This window comes from Myodes glareolus, chromosome 22, assembly GCF_982192425.1.
Source record: "Myodes glareolus chromosome 22, mMyoGla1.1, whole genome shotgun sequence".
NCBI classification, from domain to species: Eukaryota; Metazoa; Chordata; class Mammalia; order Rodentia; family Cricetidae; genus Myodes; species Myodes glareolus.
Window position 1 is genome coordinate 10,718,687 of NC_142047.1, and position 21,939 is coordinate 10,740,625.

General features: G+C 40.6%; 1 protein-coding gene across 5 annotated transcripts in view; it reads right to left on the bottom strand.

Annotated features, from left to right (window-relative positions):
- Inpp4b (inositol polyphosphate-4-phosphatase type II B) overlaps window positions 1-21,939 on the bottom strand; it is a 735,560-nt gene that overhangs the window by 587,541 nt on the left and 126,080 nt on the right. For all 5 annotated transcript variants that reach the window (XM_087900452.1, XM_087900453.1, XM_087900454.1 and 2 more), the window contains exon 2: window positions 7,864-7,926. The gene's annotated coding sequence lies outside the window, so the exon portion shown is untranslated. The remainder of the gene's footprint in view (window positions 1-7,863; window positions 7,927-21,939) is intronic.

Below are 21,939 nucleotides of genomic sequence, written 5' to 3' on the forward strand. Positions count from 1 at the left end.
CCCCTGTATCTACTCCTGGTGAGGACATTATCTAGGTCAAGTAATTGCAGCATGATTTTATCACCTGTGAATATAATTAAAACTAACAGCCACAGTGTTGGGGAAAATCTCGGCGTGGTCTGTTACCACTGCTTCTAAAATAGATACGTAAACTCGAATAAACTCAGTGTTCCTCTTACAAGTTAAACTAGAAACTCACAAATGAATAACTTCAGTATGAAGCAATTCTTTCTCCAGCCTGTGTACTAAGTCATGGGTTAAAAGCCCATCTCACTGTTACCAGCTAGAACTATCACATTTTGAATTTAAAAAAAAAAAAAACAGAGGCAATTTTACATCAGTATAGTCACAGCTAGAATTTTCTGCAGGGAAAGGATTCTCTTTATATTCCCTTGACAGCTTTTGTTTAAATGTTTTAAAATGCAACTTATGTCAAAAAATTTCCTGAAGGAGAGAAATGGAAAGAAGTCTACATTTTTTACTGTTTATAAATCTGCTTTATTCTTGGTTGAGAGACAGGCATCTATAGCACCGGAAATCTGAGAGTCTGGCCTGAGTCCTGCTGATGGAAGCTAATCTGAGCAGAAACTACCTGCATCACTAAATAAATCCCATCCGAGAACACCAACAAGATGTGGTTTCTTATTAACATCTATAAATGAAACTTTAATATATTTTTATCTACCTTGTTAAGGCCTAAATTATAGACTGTAATTCACAGACCATATAATTTTCCCAAGTTCCATGTTATTTTGTCAATTGGTGAGAAAGTGTCCATAATTCTGTGTGTTGTCTTTCTAAATGTTCTGAGTTCTGTGCGATAACAGAGCACAGACTCTGAACATTTTAGACATTAGCAAATGAACGGGACACAGATGTGGGTGTTGAAAAATTAATGCCGTACTGTCTTCTGATGTTTGATAGCTGTAAAAAAAAATACATCTAAAAAAAAACCAATGAAAATAAAAATCCAAAGAGCCAATGCTTATTTGCTACCGTAACACCCAGAGCATGTGTGCAGAAATGGAGCTCTAACATCAGATACATCTGCTGAAAAGGTGCTCAGACCTCACAAGTCCCTGGAAATAAGGAACAACTGGGGAAATATTACAGTAACTATGAGCAGAAATGAGTTTAAAACAATCTCATAAGACTTTACATGTTCATGATTCTACTCTGTACAGTTTGGAATAGGTCTTAAACCTTTGCGATAAGAGTTGTTTTCACACATGATGGTCTAACAGTTTCATATTGCTACAAAGGTCACAGGAACCCTCAGAGGTTGTTGCTGACACCTAGTGGCAGTTATTTTAAAAATCTTCATGCATTTAGAAAGAGGCTACACTGACCACCCAGAGAATATTTAGAACATATATAAACATAGTATAAATTCTAAGCACATATATATGGGAAAGGCCCACAGGACAAATTATTAATTTCAGCCCAAGTACTTAACTTTCAATTGATTCTCCTTCATGATTATTCCCTCAAAACTGAAGGAATGAAAACTAAACATCTGCTAACCCTTAAGGAAACCACTTCCCTCAGTCCTTTTCTGGGTGACGGTGATGGGAACCCCAACTCATCAAGCTCTCCTGTATCTTCTCAACAGCCCTACCACACCCCAGGTTTCACATCAGCGTTGTGTACCGTAGAGCAGGGAGTATTTCCCCTCATCCTGCATATCCACAAATTGGCACACTCGAAATGGCCGTGAAACTTATCCTTGTGATTTCACAAGTATCGGTGGTCTAAAACTGCTGAAATTAGTGGTGGGGCTGCCCTTACGAGTCTCTAGTCATCTGCCTGATGGTGATCTAGAACTCACAGAAGAAGTTGGAATGTTTGTGAAAAAAATAAATATCCTGACAGATAACTCTGTGTGTGTACATGCATGTATGCATGCGTGTGTGTGTGTGTGTGTGTGTGTGTGTGTGTGTGTTAGAGAGAGAGAAAGAATGTTCTTCATTCAGGTGTGTGCAAATATATGTAAAACAGAAAGGTACTCTCTATTTCTAGATGCTTGTCCCTGCTTCAGCTAAGGCATTTGTGAGCACAGCAGGTAGAAATTGATATATTAATAAATAAATATAATTTACTTTTTAATTAATTTTTGGGTAAGATATGAAACAGCAACAGGTCTCAAAAGGCACAATTTTTTCCTTGGCCAAAGTGACCTTGCTGAGTAACTCAGGGAGAATTTGTCATCAGTGTCATGTGCAAGGCGGCCCACAGCCAGTGCAGAATGGGACTACGTCATCTCCCTAGGGCCTAAAGTGGGCTCCACCCATGGCTTCATAAATCACTGGATTTCCACTGTGATTTAACTATCAGGGAAAAGAAGTGATAAAAATAGAATATCCTCTCAAGGTAAGCCTGATTAGCAGAGAGCAAAGCTAAATCTTAGATCACATGCCATAAAGGAATCTTTCAGCCTTTAAATATTCCTTCAGTGAAAATCATGGAGACGTAAAGAGCGTGCATATTCATTCAAAGAGAGTCTATACTTACAGGTTGGAGTGTCATAGCAGGTTGACATATTTTCAAAATTACATTGAGAGAAAGAAAAGCCCCCATTACATATGCCTTTATATAAAATAGTAGACATGGATCCATGGGAGCAGAAGGACATAAGCAAACCAGTGGGAGTCAAAGAGACTGTGAGAGAACCTTTGTCTAAGCAGTGATACGTGATTGCAATGTGAGAAAGGCAGACAGACAGGGACATACACAGAGAGAGAGAGAGAAACAGAGAGAGAGAGAGAAAGAGAGAGAGAGAGAGAGCTATAATAAGACAAAGATCTCAGAAGGGTAATTGTGTGCTGTGTGTGCGTGTATGAATGTGCCAGTGTACAATCAAATAAGCTTGTGTGTGAAGACTAGAGCACAGTGGACACCTCCCCCCATCGCTTTCCAGTTTATTGGGCTTTTTGAGACAGGGTCTCACACTGAGCCAGGTGTTTTCCTGTTCAGCACCCCTGGCTAGGTTTTAAGCACAAAGCACCCTCCTGTCCACCACTCTCTACCAGAGGAACTGAAGAAAGAGACAATTCCCCTGATAGTTGTCCATGCTCAAGTGATCAGCCCTTTACCTCACGTGCATGTAAAGAATGCTAACGTGACTCAGTAGGTTATATATTAGCCAGTCCCTCTCTTTATATGTAATATATACTTACAGAGGAGGACATGATTTTGAGAAGAAATATGGAGGGACATGCAAGGAGTTGGAGGACAGAAAGGACAAATCTGATGAAAATACAAATATATTGTACTCATTGTGTGAACTTATCAAAAATGTATACATAAATCATAAAAATGAGAATGGGGAGAATAATTTCGAACCTATTTTTGGTGAAGTTGTCAAGTGACTTATCTTCTGACTTGTAGTGGATATGAGAGCACACCTCACCCTGACACTGTGTGTGTTATGGCATAGATTACACATCAATGCACTCTACAGTAACTATATATTATGTAATATATGCACACACACATTCACACACATGCACAGACACACTATGGACGGAAAAGAATATTTTTGGATTACAAATTATGAATATTATGGACTGAACCAGTGACCTGGGCCAGAGCAGGCCTTGAACAGTGAACTCCATGAGAGCAGGAGCGGATCCAGACCAGGTTCATTTGTGGAAGCAGGACTGGGCCAGCGACCTAGGCGAGAGCAGGTCTGAGGCGCTGAGCTCCACAGGAGCGAGACTGAATCAGCTACATAGGCCGGAGTGGGCCTGAGAAAGCTCCATGGGAGTGAGAGCAGATCCAGTCCAGGGATGTTTGCTGACCAGGACTGAGCCAGCAACCTGGGCCAGAGCAGACCTGAGACAGCGAACTTCACAGGAACAGGTACAGGGGAGCAACCACTAAGAAGGTGAGCCAGAGCCAGAGACTGCTGTGGGTCCAGATGGGAATCTGGGACCTTCAAGGGAATAGACCTAAGCCAGGACCCCTGTGGGACTGGGTGTGAGTCTAGGGCCTCCGAGGAACTAGGCCTGAGCCAGGACCTCTGTGGATCTGGGAATGAATTTGGGGCCTCCAAGGGAGTAGGGAGGAACCAGAGATCTCTGTGGGTCCAGGTATGAGTCTCGACCTCAGAGCAAGTAGGCCTGAGCCAGAACCTCTGTGGGTATGGGCGTTGGTCTACCATGTCAAAGGGAATAGGCAGAAAACAGAAACCTCTGTGGATCTGAACATGAGTCAGGAACCTGTTAGGGAGTAAACCTGAGCTAAGCCCTCTGTGGGTCTGTGCACACCCGAGCCTGGGAACTCCAAGGGAGTAGATCAGAGCCAGAGTCCTTTACAGGACCAACCCCAAGCCAGGGACCTCTGCAAAAACGGATTCAAACCAGGGACATTAACAGAAACAAGTCTGAGCCCACAACCTAGGCTAGAGGAGGTCTGAGACAGCAAACTCCAAGGGAGTAGAGCAAAGCCTGGGAGCGCTGAGTGACCTGCAGGAACACGAAGTGGCCAACAGAGTAACTAGAACCAGGGCACTAACTGTACCACAAGGAATAACCATCTGAGCCTTGGATTCACTGGCACCTAGAAAATTAATCAACAGAATCACAGACAGCCCCAACCACACCTATTAGAGGAAAAGATGAGTAGAAAAGGTAAGAACATACGCAACACCACAACATGCAACATAACACCAGTAAAACCTAAAGACCCTACAACAGCAAAACTTGAACAACCAAATATAGATGAAGCATATCTATATTTGCTCCAAAAAAAATATCTTCAGGAGAATGTTTGAAACTCTTAAAGAGAAAATGAGAAATTCCCTCAAAGAAATGGAGGAAAAGACAAAAAAAATTGGAAGACATCAGCAGATCACTTAAAGAAAACCAAGAAAAAGCAATCAAACATATGAAAGAAATTATTCAAGACTTAAAAACTGAAATAGGAAGTAGAAAGTAGAAAAAGACAAGATCTCCTGAGTAAACTGGGAGCATGGGAACCTTGGGGGAGGGGAGAAGGGAAGGGGAGAGGTATGGAGGGGAGCAGAGAAAAATGTAGAGCTCAATGAAAATCAATAAAAAAGCAATTTAACAAAAAAGAATATTATAACTAGATGTCAGAAATGAAGCAGTGCAATAAATAAATGCAAAATTATTTAATCATCCTTCTTAAAACATTCAGTGTTTCCTTCTAATCTGACAGATTGCACTCAGAGTCCACTAGCAGTTAATCCTAAACAAACCCCGAGCATGTCAGTCATCATTTGGGACTACCTCCATTACATAGTACTCACATTTATATGCACATTTCCCAGGTGAGCCAACAGGGGCCGAGCATCTACACATGACTGCTCATTGTCTTAAGAGTAATACTGTCAACCAGGAGGTGGTGGCACACAATTTAATCCCAGCACCCAGGAAGCAGAGGCAAGTGAAATTCTGTGAGTTTGAGACTAGCCTGATCTACAAAATGAGTTCCAAGGAAAAAAGAAAGAACGAAAGAAAGAAAGGAAGGAAGGAAGGAAGAAAGAAGGAAAGAAAGAAAGAAGTAAAAGAGGAATAATGTAAAAGACTCCAAAGGGCTAACCACGAAATCAGGTATTAGCTCATTTCTCCACATCAGTTCTCCCATCCTAGGCCACTCTGCAACTGCCTCTCACCCTGACACCACTGAAATACATCCAGGACCATGATTTCCTTGGGGATTTTGCCCACACAAACCTTAGACTTTGTTACTCAACAAAGCACCTTGTTCTGAAAAAAGAAAGAAGCAAATCCCATTGCTCTGATCTTACTATGCGGATAGGACCTCCTTCCCTAACCCTAACTCTTCCTCTACTACATTCACTTCAAAGTTTCTCCACATGATCGATCAATCAGATAAACAGCTAATAAATTGAATATATTAGTATGTATGGGCCTCTGAGAAGCAGCAGAAGGAAGAAATCACATAAATGGATCTGGACAAGTTTCTTTTCCTCCTTCTGTGTTTTCATACCTGTAACACATGGATCCAGCACCTTCCTTCCTGGTTTCCTCAACCAGCATGCATCCCCTGCCCGCCCTACCACTTTCGACTGGCTCCCCCTCGACAGGTGCTTGTCCATCATCCCCCCAAGACCTCATCACTCATCAGCATCACTCCGTTCAACATCAGCATCTTCTGCATATTATCTAGATGTAAGTGGTTATTATGGTCCTCTCTGGAGACTCACAGGCAACGACTGGAAGCAAAATGCAGCCATCAAGTGATTTGATTAAGGATTTGAAAATGTTAAGCTTCATTCTCTAGCCCCCACTCCCTCTGATCTTCTCTCCCCTTCCCTCTCTCTTCCCCTCTCTACTTCATAACTCTTTTATAATCCCACTGAGTTGACCTAGTGAAGGAACCGTGTGCATGACTATGGGACCATCCCCTGGAGCATGGGCAGCCGATCAACGGGCATAGCCCTGAAGAAAACTGGCGCGCACCCTGTTCAAGCAGTCTGCTACTGTCACTCGCTCCTCAGCTAGGGGTGTGATCTCAGGAGCCCGTTCCTCCTCCATGCTGGAAGGTTTTCCTTGGGTTGATCCTGCCCAGGGGTTTTGGTGGGTGAGCACAACCAATGCTAGTTTGTGTGCGCAACACCAAACCACGCCATGCTCGGAAGACAGGCTTTCCCAGCATCCTCTGCCTTCATTCTCTCTCCACCCACTCTTCTCTAAGGATTCCTTAGCCTTGGGCTTCATCCCAAGGCACAATTTTTAAGTTTTGAAAACATATTAATGCCAATAGAAGACTATGGCTCAAACATCTCCTTTATGAAATCGAAGTTTTCTTGGGGAAGGGGTTTGGCTCTCCCTCTCAGAATCAAACAAGGCCAAAAATAAGCGAAAACACCCTCATCTATAATGCAATTTAACAATTTAATTTTGGCCAACTGAAAATCAAAGTTCAGAAACAGTTTTCCTATTGATGTCCATTAAATTTAAAATTCTATCTTAATTTCAGTTCTCATTTGGGTTTGGTATATTCAACAACTAATCAAATATAAAAGCCAATTAGTTACAATTGGTATTCTATCATATACACACCTCAGAATGTCTATAACAGAGTATAACATTATTCAACAGATACAACTAAATCTGTTCACAATACTAACCCATCTGAAATTTTTCTGCAAAAGTTTTCTCTGTAGCACACATACATTTTATATGTCTTCATCTATTTTAACTTTGTTTTCATGTATATGCCATTAGAATATTTGCATGAGTTTTCATACTCTTAGAACAACATATGTAAATAAATCACACGACGATTTGAAAATTTAGCAGCTAAATATGCAATCTGTTAAGCATAATCAGCCATGCTATTCAACAACTGCGTGATGTAATTCGATCTTTCCAGAGAAAATACGTGCTTTGTATAAGAGTATCTTCACAGAACTTGATGTTTTCCAGAAATCTGTATTGACATGTTTTTGCACCTTCAAAGAGTAACATGCAAAGCCTTCTGACTAATGCTTAACAAAAATAAGGTCCCCTCACTACATCCTGGCGGAAACCTCACTTCTCCCTCTGCCTGCCATTTGGAAACATGATTGACCAATTTGAGTTATTTGTAGAAAAGAAAATTCAAGTTCCTTGAGATTTTGTTCATATAAACGAAAGACAATATCAGAAATTAATGGTTTTCTACAGTTTCTCATAAGCCATTCTGTATTTTAATTTCTATTGTCCACTTTATGAATATGATGATCGTTACAGCTTCTTCTTTCTACTCTTCAAATAAATAAATGACTGCTTGGTGACACACTCAATGTTTTAATGCAGTCATCAAGAAGACCAACAGTTCCATGTGCCTAACAGACTGTAAAAAATATTAATTCTAAGTAAGAATTACTACCTTGGTCTGAATTCTCATGAAACACAGCGGTTCTCTTGCCAGGTGACACCATTTCTTAGGGTTCTGTGGGCAAAGAGAGAGAAGATTAATAAAAACAACCTTCCTTTTTACTCTTTAAATGCTTCTTAAAGAAGATTCATTAGTAATAAAGGTCAGAGAAGAAAATCATTTAACACGATACTCAGCTTCATTCGGCAGCTGCCTCAGGAGCCGCTTGCCTTAAATGCCAAGTGATTCCCCAAAGGTCCTTTCTCCCTGCAGCTGAGAATACGGGTGACGGTGGCAGATCTGCAACCTGTTTTCTTTGATTCCCTTCTTTTCTCACCCAGAAATGTGATTTGCAGTTGGCAAGGAAAAACATTAGTTTCTCCAGTTTCAAAAGATGAGCTATAAGCCATGTTGGGACCCAGCATTTATGGGAACACAAAAGACTGAAATGGAATTTGCAATTGTCCATACTTACTTCCCTCCCTCTTTCTGTGAGGATGGACTGCAAAATATTCATGAGAGTCTGAGTCTTCCCACAGAAATCAAATGATGGGGAGTTGTAGGGTGACTGGAAATAATTGCAGGTTTCCCTCCTCAGGAGATGCGATTCTCAAGCTTCCCTATGCTGTGAACGGGGAGGAAAGCACTCTCTGGGAGTCAGAAGTTATGGAAATATATCTTGTTCCCTCCCTGAGCATATAATAATCTCAAGGAGTGTCCCATAAAAGATTTTACTGCATCATTATCTAAACGTTCAGATTGGAGGGTGAGAAATTCAGGTCTGAGCAATAGCTTTCGTAGAAAGGGTTGTCACATAAGTAGGTGAGAATTTAAATTCACCTCTAAGAAAGTTACTTGACTGGAGGAATGTTAACAGTTAAAAGCAGCATTAAATAATCGACTATGTCAGCCATTATCGGAATAATCATTTAACTGCAATCACTACACTTCCCAGCTGTGAGAACTTGAGCAAGTAAATTTAACTCTGCATGCGTTCCCACTCCCGCTATAATATAGGACTGATTATGCCCCCCACTTCAAAGAGTTAGCATGATGATTAAGTGAGATAAATAAATCTAAAGGACAAGAGGCAGTGCCAGCTAAGCATGACAAGTGTCAGCTAATGCAATTATCAGTGTAGTTATTAAAATTAATAACAACTCTCTGCTTTGGAAAAATCTGATGGCTCCATTGAGAATCAACATCCTAGAGAGAGGCTTGGTGGGATGACTAAACCATAGCACGCTGGAAATGACCTCATTTCCTTGTTGATGACTCAAACTCTGTGATAGGCCAAAAGAGAAAGAAGAAAAAGAAAAAGAAAACACCACTCAGCTTAGATCTTTGGCAGATCCATGACAAAGACTGAATCATGTTTCAGGAAGATCATCTCTAAGCTATCAGCGCCATTGTGAAGGCTTTCATCTTGAGTTTGCTCAGGACTACAGACTGAAGACGCCTTCCAATACACTGTGATAGGCTTCAGGGTTCTCCTCTGGTGAAGCATTGATTCCATTCCAGAAACATCTGCAAAAAGCCAGGCTCTCATACACTTAAGAGAAAAGGTTCTGAATGAAAACTAAACTGAGCAAAGGTGTGCTCTAACAAGGGAAACACTGACCCAGACAGTGATGCCAAGAAACAGGTCTGCTAGTCATCATTACACAGTAGAATGTGTTGAAGCTGCAGAGAACAGTGGAAGGGAATCTGTAGGGAAGTGAAGATGGTGACGTGGAGGAAACTAGCTTAAAGCAATCTAAAACACAATCTATATGCAGCCCAAACCGACAAGCCATTTCCTCTATGAAAATTGCACAGGATAGGATGCCCTTGAAAGACTGAGTCACAGTTTGGACGCTGAATAGCATTCTCTAAAAAGCTCGTGTGTGGAACTCTTGATTCCCAGGGAGGTGCAAAAGGGACGTGATGGAACCTGTAGAAAGTGGGATCTAGTGGAAAGTCCTTAGATTGTGGGGAGTATCGCCCCAAAGAGTAGGGACTCTAGCCCGTTCCCCTGGCTCATGAGGCAAGGAATGGGCTTAAGCACTTACTACAACCGTGATATGCTGATCTTTTCAGAAGTTGAAGGTTAGGGAGCCACTTATCCTGGGGGTGGGCGGTACCTCCTGGGTGGTGCAATATGAGAAACTCTTTATAAAATAACTCTCCCAGTGTGTTGTGTTATAGTAACAGGAAGCAGACAGATTTACGCTTTTAAGGGAGACAGAAAAATGTATATAAAGAAGTAGAGTATAAAAACATGAAGACAACTCTGCTATGACCGTACCTGAGGTGCTGTGTGCATTCTCAACTTCCCTTAACAAGCTTCTAGAATCTCTAGAGAAGAAGCAGCAACACTGAGATGCAAATGAACAAAATACAAGTATTTTCAGTAATGCCTACATTTTGAAATATTTCTAAGGAGAGATTTAAAAAAAATACCATTTTGGTGCCAAGGAGATAGCTCAGTGCATAGAAACAACACAGAAGTTATTTACCATGCATGATGGATGGCCTGGGTTCAGATCCCAGAACCCACGTGAAAAGTCAGACATGGTAAAAGGCTGGGGCCAACCAACAGGTTGCTCTCTGATCTCTATCTAGATGACCCCTGTCTTCCCCTCCCCCCTTCACACACACACATAAGCAGAGAGGGAGAATTTTAGAATAAGAAGCATATTCTGTATATTTTGAAAATAGAAAATGTATGAGCAGAAATAAAACTAGAAAACTTTGGACTTCTGTCTCTGGAAGAGGCCGAGCATAAATCTTCTCTGAAACAACGCGGTCTGGGAGAATTTCTGCGGCTTTAGGAAACTACTGAAAGATTTCCGCGGATGAGATCAGGCCTCACCTGCCCAGACTAGCACCCAGAGATTTTTATCAGCTTCCTTTAACTCACAGCAAACGATCTTAACTGTGGAAGGAGAACTCAGCTATGTATGAAAACATGGTTTAAAGTTTATTCTCTCTTCAGAGCTAGAATCCACAGCTAATCTGCCCATCTGCTGAAACCAAGAGTCCGGGAAGGAGGCGCTGCCGTTTCCTTCCTTCCTTACCAAATGGCTAATTTTGTATCCCGATGTCCATGGAACAAAATAATGGATGGAATAAAACGAGGAAACCGAGAATGAGGAGAGAAATGGAGAGTTCACGTTCTGGCCACTGAGCTAAGAGGACATGGGGTCTGGGTCTGGCAAGCGTTTAAAGCTGAGTGACAATGACAGGCGCCTTTCCTCAGGTTCCTGCGTCGGTCACCTCAGCCATCCTCCAACCTTACACAGGAACCGGAAACCACAGCCCAAGCGATGCCAGTAACTTTTTTATCTACTGAGACTAGTTCAGCTGCTGGGCAGCCCTTAAGGAGGGGCCTGCATTAATCAAAAGTAAGTTGATTGCTACAAATGCTCTCCAGAGGCAGCAGCTAAGCGCCGCCCAGCCGCCTCTGCCTGGCAACAGCACAAGGGGCTCACTAGTGGTCTCTGCCTTTTCTTTATCAGAAACCAAGCACTGCTTCCGCTCTCTCCCCTGGACTTCAAGAGATCTGACTAAGCTCTCCTTGCAGCACCAACAGGGAACCACCTCTCCCTCTGCACACAGAAATTTCTAGCGTGTTCTCAGCTCATCTCAAGTAAATCTTCCCGTACTCTTCAGACCTCAGAAGCCTTTTATTTTAGACATGTAGGACTTATCTGATTCCCTTCTTGGTAATGGGAAATTTCTTTAGAGTGACCTAGCTCATAAATCATGTGACTATCTGATAGCCACTGCTGCAAGGGTTCAAATTTTAGCTATTTTCCATCTTGTAGTATTAGTTTTTCACAATTCCAGCTTACCTACAGGAAAGTATCTGAAAAACTGTATGTCTATTGGATACTGTATTTCATTTCATTTTATGGTTATTCCATGAATGTTTTGTTGATCTTTGGTAGTAGCTCTCCTGCTCTCTGAGGCAGAGTCCCAAGTGGCTGCCATGATGCTCGTTCTCTCTCTCTCTCTCTCTCTCTCTCTCTCTCTCTCTCTCTCTCTTTCTCTCTCTCTCTCTCTCTCTCTCTCTCCCTCTCTCTCTCATTCCCATTCTTAATAACAGCTCCTTCTGCTTGTGGCTCAGGCCTTTCTTCTCAGCACTATTCAGATCTACCACCTGTCAAAACTTGAATGCCCGCTTTCCCACAAAGTGATCCCAGGTTGTTTGGACTCCGACGGCTGCATTACTCGCCACCCCTGTACAGCAATTAGAGTCAAAGCCTGCGATTTATACTGCCTCTCACGTTGCCTTGTGTTGCAGCGACTCACCGACTATCTCGGTCTCCTGAAGGACAGCTGGGTGCTGTGCCTATCGCTGACCTCCTTTGCCACTGAATGCAAAGATTAATGCATAAAAAGGCCCTTAATAAGTATATTCCATTTTCTACGGATTAAATATCAACACAGATAAAACAGTTGACTTATGTAGGATGAATTCCTCACATTGTCTTATGAGAACAATTGCATAGCAAGTTTTTATTTTTGTCACATCAATTATAAAATTAAAAAAATAAACTATAGGACAAAGCGATAGAGAAAACAAAGGAGCGTGGTAGAAGCCATCACAACGCAAAGGGTGCTACTAGGTGAGGATATAGCCAGAGGCAGTCTGTGTTTGACCTTGCTTTTCACTTGCCTCGGAGAGTATTAAGACTGTTACAAGATGAACGGAAAAAGAGACGGTGTGGGTTTTGATATCTGGCAAGAATTGTAGACCCAAAGCAACATCAGGCTTTACTTAGAGATAAAGCAAGTTTTACATAAAAATATCAGAAGATGTAGAACTCAATCATCGCTTCAATCCCCAAAGCAGATAAAACACAAGACTGATGGACAAGTTATTATTTCAGTCCCTTTGGTTTAAGAGTTAGTGACTTGGACCTGAATGCTTCCCCAAAGGTACATAAGTAGCATTGTTGGACAGCTGTGGTACCTTTAAGATGTGAGAACATGAAAGAACTTAAGTTATTAGGACCCTGTCCTTGAAGGAATATCAGAACCCTAAATGACATTTACCTCCCTGCTCCCTTCCTGGCCACCGTGGAGGTAAACAGGCATCCTCTGACATGTACGCCTTATCATGATGCACTTCCCTGACACGAGCCTAGAGCGAGCGAGCAGAGTAAGCACAGACTCAAACCATGAAACTGGAAGCTAAAATAAGCCCTTCTTTCTTATAAATGGATTAGGTTGGTGTATTTTCACATTGGTTAAAAGCTAACACAACTTGGATGTGAAATAGGAAGAATAACCAAAGAGGAAGAGGTCAACATAAAATTCTCATTTCCATTCTCCTTGAGGTTAATACTCATAGGGAAATGACATGAAGATAAGAGGGGAACTGGGACGAGAAAATTAATGTTCAGGACTCAGATTCAAGTAGAGTCAAGATTCTCAGAGAAATAGAACTCAGTACTTAGCAGCACTTGGCACATCATGGGAGCAGCATGTGAAGAAGGGAGTATACCCAGAGATGGAGCCGAGAGAGAATCCCATCATCCTAACAGCCAATAGGAGAAATCCAAAGGACATGGGTGTTCTTAAATGTCCTTAACAGGGAGCACGGGAATAATGAGCAGGTGGGTACCATCCATACCCTCCCTGAAAATGAGGTCCTATGAATCTTGTCCCCTCCCATCCCTGAAACTCACGAGACCACATCTGAAACTACAGCAGGTTAGCCAACCATCAAGCCACCCTGCAAAAGGGAGTGAAAACATCGTAGTTGGTGTCACCATTTTATGGATAGGAAACTCGACCAGAACGGCAGACTCATTTCCTTGGGTGTTATGCATGAAATCAGTGAAAGAGCAAGTATTCTGTTTTTATAACATCTACTTATGTGTGGATACACTCTCTGATGCCCTCCTGAGTCTAAATTTTCTTATTGCTTTGAATATGAATTATGTCATTGGTCAATATATAAAAATAAAAAGTCAAATTTTATTTTAGGTAAATTAAAATAAAATAATAATTTCAGTTAATTCTTTCTTTCTTTTTTATTAATTAAAATTTTTATTTATTTTACGTCCTCACTGGAGTTTCCCCTCCCTCCTCTCCTTCCACTCCCTTCTACCACCTCCCATCTGCCCCACCAATGTACTCTTTGTCCTTTATTTTCAGAGAGGGGCAGGCCTCCCATGCATATCAACAAAACATGGCATATCAAGTTGCAGTAGGAATAAGCACATTCCCTTGTATTAAGGCTGGGCAAGGCAATCCAGTTTAAGAAATAGCTTCCCAAATACCAGCCAAAGCATTATGGACAAGCCTTTCTCCCATTGTTGTGAGTTTATAAGTAGACCAGCCTACACAACTGTCACATATATGTAGAGGGCCTAGGTCAGTTCCATGATGACTCCCTTGTTGTTGGTTCAGACTCTGTGAGCTCCTATGAACCCATGTTAGTTGATTCTGTGGGTTTTTTTGTAATGCCCTTGACCCCTCTGGCTCATGAAACTGAAAAGTGTCTGTAAGGCAAAGGACACTGTCAACAGACAGAGGTATCCTATAGAATAGAAAACCATCTTTACCACCCCTACATTCAACAGAAGGCTGAGTTCCAAGATATGTAAAGAACTCAAGAAACTAGACACCAAAAAACAAAGTAATCCAATATTTAAAATAGGGTACAGCTATAAACAAATAATTCTCAACTGAAAACTATTAAATGACTGAGAATCACTTAAAGAAATGTTCAACATTCTTAGTCATCTGGGAAATTCAAATCAAAATGTCTCCAAGATTCTATCTTGCACTTTCCAGAATGGCTAAAGCAAAAAAATCACAAATGACAGCTTATGCTGAAGAGGATGTGGAGGAAGGGGAACACTCCTTCATTGCCAGTAGAAGTTTCAAACTTGTATGGTCACTCTGGAAATCAATATGTCAGTTTCTTAGAAAACTGGGAATCGATCTACCTCAATACCCAGTTATATCACTGTTGGGCGTATACCCAAAGGATGTTCAATCATACCACAGAGATACTTACTTAACTATGTTAATTAATTTATTTTAATGAATTAAGAATCACATTTAAAATAAAGTTGCAGATAATACATAGAAAATTGTTAGGTTTAATTAGTAAATTTGGAAAAAATTACTGAGTTTTGTCACTGTACAAAAATAAATTGTTACCATAAAATGGTCAATAAATACAAAACTCTAGAAGTTATGACACTTGGGATGAAATAATAAACTAAATATTTGGAAATGAGTACAATTATTTGGAATAAGTACAGTTAAAAGACGTGTTTATAACTGCTATATCAAAGGCCTATAAAGCACACAAATGAGCAGCGAATGACTCGCCATGCCCATACTTCACAAGGCTCACTAAGCACAATGTGCTCACGGGCAGTTCTTAGTCATGGTAATTTATATTAAAAAATCAACAAGTAAACTTTTATTCAGACATATAAGAATAAAGATTACCCAAGTCAATGTCAATGAATAAAAAGAGAATCTTGAATTCTTACATTTTATAAGGCCAAAAAACAGTTCCATAAAATGCTTTCCATAGAAGCCTGGTGACCCAAGTTCTGATCCTGAACTCATGGAAAAGCTGAATGTGAGATGCACATCTTCAGTCTATGGGACAGAGACAGGAGCAGCTGTGAGGGTGCACATCTGCTGTCAGGGGACAAAGGCAGGAGTGTTTATGGGGGTGCACATATATAGTCAGAGACAGAGGCAGGAGTGTTTATGAGGGTACACGTCTACAGTCAGGGAGCAGAGAGGGGAGAAACACTGAGAAACTCAAGGTCAGATAGCACAGTAAGAGATTCCCAAAGACAGGTGATGGGAAACCGACTCCCAAAGCTATCCTCCGACCTTCACTCAAATATGGAACACTGCTGAATTCACATACAAGCCAATCAAATACAAACACTACACACACACACACACACACACACACACACACACACACAATCAATCAATCAATTTTAAAACTTACTAGAAGATTTGGTAATTAAGGTAGCAATTTATATATACGTGTATACATGTATCTTTTCAAAGGGTCCAGAAACAAATACACACGAAATTGTAGGAGAGAGAGTAATCTTAATACAAAATATCTTCTTGGACAAAAAGGAATTCCAACTCTTATATAAACAAACCTAAGCTGCAAGGGGTTGCAGACCCAGTGCATAGAAAAAAGATAAGACACAAAAGTGACCTTAAAAGAAAACGTCATTTTCGTTTTCTTTGGGGAAAACAGTAACTTCTTAAGCATCATTCAACTTATACATCAGTGGAAATCCACAAGAATTTGTTTGCATTTAAGAAAAAAATATTATCTTGATCAAAATGAGATGCCAAGTCAGAGCGCAAACACACTTCTAATACACATGTCAGACAAACAGCTCATACTCCCAATGAATAAAGTGATTTCTGCAAACAATAAAGGGACAGACCACTCGATAAAGACAATGGAAAAATAGATAAATAGAAACTTCACCAAAGAAGGCACTTGACTTTCCAACAGAAATATTACAAACTCCTCAAATTTGTTAGTCCTGTAAAATACAAGATAAAATCATGAGATGTGACTACATAAAGAATAATTGCCCTCAATTTATATAAAAAATGAAGTTCATACCAAGAATGTGGGCAGCGGTACAGCCATGTTCTGGTGGCAAGGCATGGAGATGGATGGAGTTCTTTAAGAATAGCATGGGAGAGTCTACCAAAATGATGGATACTGTGTGACTTTTACCTTGCTCAGGCTCATCGCCATGATAAAGCATCCTAAGGATGGTTTCCAAAAAAAAAAAAAAAAAAAACCGACATACAGACATATTCGTAAGAGCCTTGCCTAGGGTGTGCTGCTCAGAAGACAGAGTGTGAGAGGTGAGAGGCATTTTCAAGTTATTATAATATAGCCCCGGGTATGCCAAGGACTACACGTAGCCGCTAACTCAAAACATGGAGGAAAGTACCGCATAGCGACTGTGGAAATTTAGGGAGAGTCTTCCGGCTGCTGAAATGGTTTCTTTTGTTGACCTGACATTGAGGTCAACTATGCTCCCTTTGACAAACAAATTACAAAGCTGTATGCTTAAGATGTGTTTGCTTTTCCATGTGCCTGCTACAGCTCAAAAACATTTAGGTCCCCTGTCGTCTCAGCTCTCAGTCTACAGCTCTCACAAGTGGCACAAGTGGATGCTTTTATACTGATCCCTGATTTAAAAGTACATCGGGAAGAAATAAAGAAATGAGGAATTCATTAGCATCTATAACTGTGAAATCAAGCTTTCAAGACAGCCCCAGGAATAGAACATTATTCTCTAGAACAAACCGTTTTCAGTGTAACAAGGTATACATGCTACTTGGTTTTTAAAATGTATTTGCCTAATACTGAATGGTGCATATGTTTGAGGGTTTTCTTTTTAAATTTATACAACCTTAGTGAGGATACAGAATCAGATTGTCAGTGTGATAATCTCTGGAATTAATTGCTTTTGCAAATTTTACTAAATATACTACCAATTAAATTGCTGTGTAATTTACCGTGCCTATTAGCATAGAAAATAATTAGCCCAGGAAAAGAAAATAAACTAAACAAAATCTTAGACTTACAGACTAAATTTAGGGGCACTACATTTAAACTGCAGAAAGATAATATAAATAGAAAAAAAGGATAAATATTCGTTTGTACCCACCTACAAGCAATCAGACAGGAAAACCTGGTTTGTGACTCATAATCAAAGCTAGATCTGGAGTCACTAATGAACACCTACGAAGGAAATGATTAGGGCCAGACCCTTTGATAGGTACGCTCGATCCCTGCCAGAGACAAGCGGAAATAAAGTAACAACCAAGGTGGATTCCACATTTAAAGCCTAGAAAGAAGAATGGCAGGAAAATTCAATTCTGATCTTGCATTCTATTAAAAAACTCTATGTGATTAATTTCAATATGTTTAAGATAATATCCTATGATATGTGCAGGTGTTTTCTTCTGGGACCACTGTGAATCTCCAAACTCTCATGTGCTCAGGTTCCCAACATAAAATGGCAATAATGTAATATAATATATAAATAATATAATATAATATATATATAATATAATAACCCACACACAATCCTGTGCACTTTTAATTCTACCTAGGTTGTTTACATATCAAACACAAGGTAAATGGGTGTAAGTAGATGTTACATTCTTGTCTTTTAGTAAATAACAATATAAAAATCTATACACGCTTGACAGAGCTGCAGTCTTTCACCAAATATCGTCCATCTCCAGTCAGTTGATTGCATGGATGTAGGAGCCAAAGATACAGAGGTATCTAATGTCACCAACAGATTCATTCGCTTAATTACATATTTGCTCTTTGCTATTTTAAAAAATAAATAAGAAAATATTTTCATACACAATTTAGCAGGCTTAGGACTTAGGTTTCTGAAAACATTTTGAAGTGTTTACATTTGTATCCACAGACGACACCGAATGACACAGCAGGTTATATCTATGCTTGCTACTGTGTGGACATTTATGTGCATATGTGAATACACGCAACAACAGTACTTAAGAAGGGGAGGCTTGTGACTTTGGAAGGGAAGCAGGGTAGACACGGCAGGGATAAGAATGAGGAGATGGAAATAAACGGAGGAAGTTGTGAAATTATATTTTAACCACAAATTATAAGATATTTAAGTCTGCTTTATTTTGAAAATGACTTCTTGCTCTTCATGTAAAAACAGAAACATATAGCTCTGTCAAACCCAAGCCAGTCATTGTTTTTGTTCTAAGTTGCTTTTTGCCTTTTAATGACAATTACAACCTTTGTGCTTAAAGCACATTATAGGTGAAGACGCTGAAGCATGCTTTGTACCCTAAATGCCTGAGTCACAGGGACAGTAAGCAAGAATAGAATCTGTGGGCCAATAGCGCTCGGCATTTTAACCCAAGTCTTCAGTTGAACTAACTCACTTTTGTACTTTCTATGAACGTAACAATGCTATGTATATATTAAATTCTTATGTCTTATTAAAATAGTTTAACTCAGGACTGGAGAGATAGCTTGGTGGTTCAAAGCACTGGCTGTTCTTACAGAGGACCTGGGTTCAGTTGCCAGAACCCACATGGCAGCTCACAGCTGTCTTTAACTCTAGAGCTGGATCTTGCACTCTCTTTCATCCTCCAAATGTACTGCACACACATGGTACAATACTTATATTAGGGCAGACACATACATAAAATATAAATATATTTTCTTAAAAGACACAGATTGCCTCTTAACTAATTCATTTATGTAAATGTATGGTTACAAAATATTTCTGTTTTGTGTATGCCTTTGCAGCTTTCTCTATTTTTCAAGTATTCATTAAATTACAAACATACCAACTCTTGAGTTTGGAGTGCATACTCTGTTCTAAGTAAGGCAGATTGTACTCGCTACCCAGTTTAACATGAGGCACCCATATACTACAATATCGTTTTGTTGGGTTTTTTTGTTTATTTGTTTGTTTTGCTTTGCTTTTTGAGACAAGACTTCTCTGTATAACAGCCCTGAGTGTCCTGGAACTCACTCTGTAGAATAGACTGGCCTTAAACTCAAAGAGATCCACCTGCCTCTGCCTCTCAAGTGCTGGGATTAAAGGCATGCACCACCACATCTGGCTCCAAAATAATTTCTTATATTGCTTCTTTACATATTTTATTGTGGTTTCTTTTTTAATTAATTAATTTATTTTTAAAAAGCTATCTTTTCTCATTTTGCATATCACTTCCTCCCCTCCTCCCTCTCCCTCCACCTTACCCCCAACACCACTCCACCCCAATCCACTCCTCAGAGAGGGTAAGGCTTCACATGAGAAGTCACCAAAGTCTAACACATTCATTTGAGGCAGGACCAAGTCCCTCCCCACTATATTTAGGCTGAGCAAGGTATCCCTCCAAAGAAAATGGGTTCCAAAAAGCCAGTACAAGCAGCAGGGATAAATCCTGGTCCCACTGCCAGTGGCTGCACAGTCTGCCCCAGCCATACAGCTGTCACCCACATTTAGAGGCCCTAATTTGGTCCTATGCTGGTCCCCAGCTGTCAGGTTGGAGTCAGTGGGCTCCCATTAGCTTAGGGAAGCTGTTTCAGTGGGTATCGCCGTCACGGTCTTGATACTTTTGCTTATATTCTCACTCCTCCCTCTTTTCTACTGGACTCAGGAAGCTTGGCCCAGCACTAGCTGTGGTCTCTGCATCTGTTTCCATCAGTTGCTCGATGAAGATTCTATGATGACAAGTAAGGTAGTCATCAATCTGATTACGTGGAAGGCCAGTTCAGGTATCCTCTCCACAATTGCTTAGGGTCTTAGCTGGGGTCATCCTTGTGGATTCCTGGGAATTTCTCTAGTGCCAGGTTTCTTGCTAGATCCATAATGACTTCCTCAATCAAGATATCTCTTTCCTTGCTTTCCCTCTCTGTCCTTCTCCCAACTCAACCATCCCATTCCCTCAAGAAGTCAACAACCAACATTAAATTAAATATAGAAAAACTCAAAGCAGTTCCATCAAAATCAGAAACAAGACAAGGTCTCCACTCTCTCCATATCTATTCAACATAGTTGTCGAAGTTCTGGCTAGATCAAAAAGACAACAAAAGAAAATTAAGGGGATACAAATGATTGTATTTTCTTACCTTCTATTTCATACCAGTATCAAAGTCAGATTGTCAGAGTCTATATCCATCACACAGAGGGGAAGGTGACCCAGCAGCATCCACATCCCTGACCATCACATAGAGGGGAAGGCAACCAAGCAGCATCCGCATCCCTGACCATCACACAGAGGGGAAGGTGACCCAGCAGTATCCGCATCCCTGACCATCACACAGGGGTAGGTGACCCAGCAGCATCTGCATCCCTGACCAGTACACAGAGAGGTAGGTGACCCAGCAGCATCTGCATCCCTGACCATCACACAGAGGGGTAGGTGACCCAGCAGCATCTGCATCCCTGACCATCACACAGAGGGGCAGGCGGCCCAGCAGCATGTGTACCCCTGACTGGACACCCATTAGAAACAACACAGAAGAACTGAGTCTGATTTCTCAGTATCCAAGAACCACACGAGGTCTAAAGGCATATATTAAAGTTCAATATGACTGCTTACATGATAGATTCTTCTGAACTAAAATCTTTTCAAGTATTTTCTTCACCAATTTATTTCCCCAAATTTGGTGAAAGACAGCTTTATTGACTTTGTTAGCACAAAGGGTTCTAGTCTATTAAAATAATCAGAGTGTTTCACTATCCCTATCTGCTGTTTCTGACAGCAGTACTACTAAATTTGACTGGCTTCATTTCTGAGAAGTTAGCAAAGTTTTTCTTTAGCCTTGTTGAGTTCAAAGTGGAAAACTGTTTGTATGCCTATTTACTATCCACAGGTGACACAAATTCCATCAGTTTCAAACCTGGAGACCTGCCAGGTATTAGACCCACTGAGTAAATGTCCATGCAAGCTCTTAGGTTAAAATAGCAGCAGCAGAAGAGCTACAATTTGCTCAAGGCCCTGTGTGGCCTAATGCTACCCTATAGCGAAGCGCAGATCTCAGTGAGTCCTCCTTAGGCTTCCATAGTTCTTGGGCATACACTTAGAAGCTGCCTTGTGGGTTTCTTCCTTTTGGTATAAGTTGTCCTAGAGAAAGTCTAGATGTATAATTAATTTCTGATACACAATTCTTGCTAAAAATAACTACCATCAACAATGAAGCATACTGAGTGCATAAACCATTAAAAAAAATCAGGAATCAGCTTCAAAAGCTGGAAATCAGTGCATGAGTTAAGTGAGAACAGAAAACGAGTGTTTTAAATATAATGACACAGTTGGACGAGAGAGATGGCACAGCAGTCAAGAACACTGACTGCTCTTTCAGAGGACACAAGTTTGGTTCCAAGCACCCATGTGGCAGCTTTCAACTGTTTATGAATTCAGTTCCAAAAGATCTGATGCCCTCTGTTGGCCTCTGCAGGCACCAGGCACACAAGTAGTACACAGACATGATTGCAAGCAAAACACCTATGTACATAAAGTAAGAGAAGGTTTTAAAATTGTACAATGACA